Here is a 6,000-nt window from a genome sequence, read left to right as displayed (position 1 = left end):
TATGGTGCTGAGGATAGAACCCAGTGCCTCAAGCATGCTAGGCAAGCACTCTACCATTGAGCCACAACCCCAGCCCCCAAGTGGGTTGTTTATTAAAAAAATTGAAAATTCCCATCATCTAATACAGTTCTTTTTATAAATAAAAAGACATTATTTTCAAAACCCAGTGAACAAAAAGACACAAAGTAGAAAATGAAAGCTTCCCCTCCACTGCCAGGATGCCCAGTTCTATTCTCCCAAAGGTCATTTACTATAGATAACAGTTTTGTGCATGTAATTCCAGGTGCCTATTGATTTTGTGGGTCCAATAATAAGTAAATGACTAAGCCATCCATGGTAGAGTGACACAGTGACATACTGTTTCCTGGAAGTGAGTATATGAAGTGGTATTATATAAAAATTACAAAACATAAGGATAACATACACATTCACTGGAAGTACATAAAAATCAGAGGCCTAGGGGTCTGGTGATATAGCTCAGTTGGTAAAGTGCTTGCCTTGCATGCACAAGGCCCTGGGTTCAATCCCCAGCACCACCACCAAAAAAAAAAAAAAAAAACAGGGGCCTGCATAATGATAAAAATGGGAAGAGACCGACCTAATGGGAATAGTTGAATTTAATGTCAATCTAAGGCTGCCTTAGTTCATAAAAGGGAAAAAATACACAAAGAGCCAAGCTCAGAAGAAGAACTCTTAAAATTGAAGCATCTGGTGGGGTGGAAAAAAATATTGAGCTGGCTGCTTTGATCCCTGGGTACCATCCAGGTATCATGTTAGAGTGTCTCTACTCAAGGACCCAGAATTCTCATCTGCAATGTAAGGGGCTTTGTTAGATTATCTCTAGGGACCATTCCAGTGCTATGAAGTCTGTGATTGTGTGAAAGATTAAATTTTAGAGCTGAAGACATATATTAAGTAATATAGAAAGGTTAAGGGAAAATAAGTTATGCTTCACTGGGCTACAAGGGGTTGACTGTTGGGCTTCTTCATGAAAAGGCATGATATATCAGGAGGCTGAGGCACTAAGCAAATCAGTGAGACCCTGTCTCTAAATAAAATACAAAGTAGGGTTGGGGATATGGCTCAGTGGTTGAGCAGCCCTGAGTTCAATCCCTGGTACCAAACAAGAAAGGATGATATATGAAAGAAGACACAGTTTCTTATCTCAAGAAATCTAGATTCCCATGGTTCTCTCTGGCCAACTAGATATGAGTTGGAAACAAACCAAAGCAGATCAGCCTACTTTTTACAAAAGAGGGCCTGAAATCTTTTTGCCATCTGCTTCCCCACATTCCCTTCCCATATCACTGGGATTGTTAGATATCCTGCTTCCTACTTACGTCTTTTCTTTGATTCAGAAGCTTCCTGTACTTCAGTAGCTCAAGGGGATTCAGTTGGAGTATTTTGTTGTTGTTGTTGTTGTTGTTTTGTGGCCCTGGTAATGGACAGGGCCTCTTAAATGCTATGCAACTGCTCTACCACTGAGCTACATCCCCAGCCTGAATTTAACTTGTGGAATATCTATTACATTCAGGTCCTGTGCTAAGAATCAGGGTTGCATTATGATTTCTATGCACTATTCTCCCATATGTATACTATACTTTTTTAAATGGCATCCTGCCACATTGCCCAAACTGGTCTTGAACTCCTGGACTCAAGCAACCCTCCTGAGTCATCCTCCAGTCCAGGCTGCCCTTTTCCTTTTGTGGGATCCTTCCTCAAATTTTTAGTTTACGACAACATCATTATAAAGATGACATCGGCCCTGAAAGTTCATTTCTTTCTTCTCATTTTATTTTTATTTATTATTTTTTGGGGTACTAGAAATTGAATTTGGGGTACTTAACCAGTAAGTCACATCCTTAGCCCCCCCTTTTTATTTTGATACCAGGGATCGAACTCAGGGGCAGTCAATCACTGAGCCACATCCCCAGCCCTATTTTGTATTTTATTTAGAGACAGGGGCTCACTGAGTTGCTTAGCACCTCACTTTTGCTGAGGCTGGCTTAGAACTCATGATCCTCTTGTCTCAGCTTCCCGAGCAGCTGGGATTACAGGTGTGTGCCACTGCACCTGTCTAGCCCTTTTTATTTTTCATTTTGAGACAAGGTTTAAGTTGCTTAGGGCCTCGCTAAGTTTCTGAGGTTGGTCTTGAGCTTGTGGTCCTCCTGCCTCAGCCTTCTGAGTCGCTGGGATTACAGGCATGCACCACTGTGCCCATTTCTTCTGATTTTAAAAGAAAAAAAGTTTTGTGGGCTTTCAATGTATTGTGGGCCCAAAATGCTATGTCCATTATGTATTATGGATAATTTGATCCTGCCATAATGTTTAATATGGATACTACAGTGAACACTGCTTGTCATCACTGGAGTACAGAGGGGAGTGTCAAATGCAATAAGAGAGGCAGAAAACAGAGTGTTAGATATTCTAAGGTCTTCTGTTTATTGACTCCACTAGTGCTTTGGGAAGGAGAAGCTTTTCCTATGGTGCAAACAGCATCATCCCTTTCTGAGGGATATGGATTATCCTATTGCCTGACTTCTTCTTCTGCTCTTATTTTATAAACCATCTCTAGCTGTTATCAAGGGTCCAGTTTTCACAAATGGTGGAAACCAGCCTCATTCCTTTCTAGTCACACCTGTAGGTCTCCTGAGATGGGGCAAGCAGAACACATGTTCTAATCACTCTTTAATTATTTTCCAATTAACCCCAACTCCAGTTACACACCCAAGTAAGGGTGTGGAGCAGCCTGTGGCTGTGTATATGTACACGGACACTTCAGAGGGTGTGCTCCTCCAGTCTAAAGCCCAATTTCAAGTGATATGTGCATTCTTTTCTTGTTTCATTTCAGCTTCACCTTTTCACGCCCCCACTGTGGAGATAACTGAGAGTTGACTCTAGTTTGACTCCCAATAAAAAAAAAAATGCAAGGACTCCAGAACAGGGCTGCAACCCTGACTGTTATGCACTGCTTTTATCAAAAGTGCTTGAGTAGAAGTCTGCCTTTCTTTGTCTGTGAGCTTTCTTTTTTCTATGAAGCAGACTTGGGAGTACCAAAGCCGCTGGGTGCACTACACAGAGTTTATAAAGAAGGAAGAGTTAAGTCACACCTTCTGCTATATCTACTGCGTGCGTTGGAGCATCCCAACAGCTCAGGTACCCATACCGCGAGTCAGTGCCGCTGCCTACTTCACCATCAAGATCACCAAAAGCAAACCTCCGGTAAGCTCTTCTTTTGGTGCTCTGTTCCCCACAGTGAAGCTTCAAGGAGAATGGAGATGTCTCTAGTCAAATTTATCAATGATGCCCTCTTTGCAAAATTTAATTATCATATTTCTGTCCTCATCTTACTTGGCCCATCTGCAGCACTTGTCCTACCTGATTATTCCCTCCTCCATGAAACTTCCCACTTGGTTTCTAGAAGAATACACTCTTCTGGTTTTCATCCTGCTTCACTGACCATCCATTCCCTATCAGTCTCCATTGCTATCTCTGCCTCACACCAACTTCTACATGTGATGTGTTCCAAAACTCAAGTCTTAAATCCTTTTCCTTTACTCACTTCCATAGTTAATCTCGATCAATCTTGAAAAATGTTACCAAGAGCTGTGGTTCCCAAATTTACAGCTCAAGTCCAGATCTCTCCCACTCAGAGGTATAATAAATATTTCATTTATTGTGTCTAAAATTAAACTTTCAATTTTCTATTCCAAATCTGAGCTACATGCAGTCTTCCTTGTCTCAGCTGATAGCCAAATTCTTCGTGTCATCCTTGACCCTTTATTTTCTCTCACACTCCTCAACCAATCCATTAAGAAATCCAGCTGACTCTACCTTCAAAAACATACCCAGCGCCCCACAATTTCATACCAGTCCATTTGTACCACCCTCTTCCAAGACACCATACTCTTGCACCAAGATGATTTCAACAGCTTCCAAACCAGTCTCTCTGCTTCTGTTCTTGCCATCAATGTGCCTCTTTTCTATAAAGCAATCAGCCAGTGAACCTCATCAAGTGAATTTCTGTCACTCCTCTGTTTAAAACTTTCCAAAAGTGCTTTTCCAATTCTAAAGCACATACAAAGTACTTGGTAATATGGAGATTCTGATTCAGCAGGTCAGGGGTAAAACTTGGGATTCTGCATCACTAACAAGTCTCCAGGCAGTGCTCACACTGCAGGTCCAGAGACTTATATTTGCATATCAAATGGCTACAAGGCCTTGTGTGATCTGGTCCCTTGTTTTATCTGCTTTCCCCTTCCACTAACTTACTCTGTTCCAACCCCTCTGATCTTGCTGCTTCTCAAGTAAGCCAGGTATAGTCCTGCCTCAGGGACTCTGCACTTGCTGTGCCATTTGACTAGAATACTCTCCTCTAAGTGCATGCATTGTGTAGTTTTCTACCCCCTCACCTTTTCTCCTGCACTTTCTTTCTGTTCCATCCCATCCCCCATGCTTTTTCTTCATTACATTTTATTACCTTCAAATATTCTATATCATCAATTTTTTTTGTTCTTGTCTGTTCCACCAGAATGTAAGTTCTATAAGGGCAGGCCATTTGTCTTGCTGAAAAACAAGACCTGGCCAAAAAAAAAAAAAAAAAAAATCTTGAAGGAATGACTGCTTGTAGCCACTAAGTAGACCACAAATAGCATGTTGACTTGAGAGTTGGTGTGAAAGGAGCCAAAATAATACCCATGATTCCAGGAGAAAGGTCCTCAGAGGAGCAGGGCTGGTACCAAGCATAATGCCTGGAACATAACAGACATGAAAAGTGTTATTTTCCCTTTGTCTTCCCATCCTTTCTCAAAAGTTGCCTGAGCTCTGATCTGACTTTAAGGCTTTATATATGAATGATATCGTCAGTGAGCCAACTATGTCCCCTACTCATTCTATTCCAGAACACATGTATCTTCAGCTGGAGTAATCTAAAGAGGTACAATAGATGGAGAGTTCAATTCTGGTCATATATCCCTCCATCAGTTGTCTTGCTCTGAAAGTCAAGAGATTTTGAAGTAAGGCTGGTGGAAATGATCCAGACCATACTGGAGACAATATATAGATAGTCTTGGGAAGAAGGCTCTTGCTCAATATTCCAGGCATCATTTTGGAGGTCAGAGTGGGAGGGGAACATGAGACATTATGACTTATATTTCGTTATGTTTTCAAATCTTGTTCATTTATATTATTTCCATCTGATGTCATTCTTCAAGGTAGAGATTGTCAGCTGAGTAAACTGAAGCATGTAAAGAAAGTAAATGAACTCCTCAGGCTCCTATTAATAAAGAGCACAATCCTCTGACAACCTGTCTCCAATTTTGTGGCAATTCTTAAGATATTTTTGCCAAAAAGATCTTTTTTTCAGATAGATTTAAAGTGACAAAGAACTACCACTTAGAGGTTCCCACCTTATAAGTAGGACAAATTCTGGAAATTCAAGAGTATATATCTAGAGAAGAGTAGGGAGGGAATTAAGAGTTGGTATGTTCAGTCTATGCTGACAGTTGTCCTTCTTTCTCTTAGGATACACCCATTGATGTCTCTTATATCTTTGAGGGCCATTCATTAGTTCTAAGGTAATGAACATTTGGAGACATATTTTGAAAGGGTGGGGAAAAAGTCATTATACTCCAGAAATCCAGAAGACCCACAGCCAGATAATTCACGTAATAGTCATTTATCTTCTTTGGACCTACCCTATTAGAATGAACTAAAACTAGAATTCTGCCATTGGTCTAGAACATCTTTTCCTTAGTGGCTGGTTTTGCAATAATTAGAAACTTGAGGGGCTGGGGATATAGCTCATTTGGTAGAGTGCTTGCCTAGAATTCACAAAGCCCTGGGTTCAATCTCCAGCACCACCAAAAAATAATAATAATAATTAGAAACTTGAGGATTATTTGCTGGAATAGGGTGGGTAAAAAAGCCGGTCATGTCTATTGTTTCTATAAGAAACTTCAAAATTACATGAAATTATATCATGTATTAAATAATCCCTTT

At 40.6% G+C, this 6,000-nt stretch overlaps 1 non-coding gene across 1 annotated transcript; it reads left to right on the top strand.

Moving 5' to 3' along the window:
- Positions 1-466: 466 nt before the first annotated feature.
- Positions 467-539, top strand: Trnaa-ugc (transfer RNA alanine (anticodon UGC)). The gene has a single exon. It is a non-coding gene; the product is annotated as a tRNA-Ala (tRNA).
- Positions 540-6,000: the final 5,461 nt, after the last annotated feature.

The sequence above is a fragment of the Urocitellus parryii genome, chromosome X (genome assembly GCF_045843805.1).
Source record: "Urocitellus parryii isolate mUroPar1 chromosome X, mUroPar1.hap1, whole genome shotgun sequence".
In the NCBI taxonomy this organism is placed as follows: Eukaryota; Metazoa; Chordata; class Mammalia; order Rodentia; family Sciuridae; genus Urocitellus; species Urocitellus parryii.
Note: the sequence above shows the minus strand (reverse complement) of the source record. Positions and strands in the feature narration are given on the sequence as shown.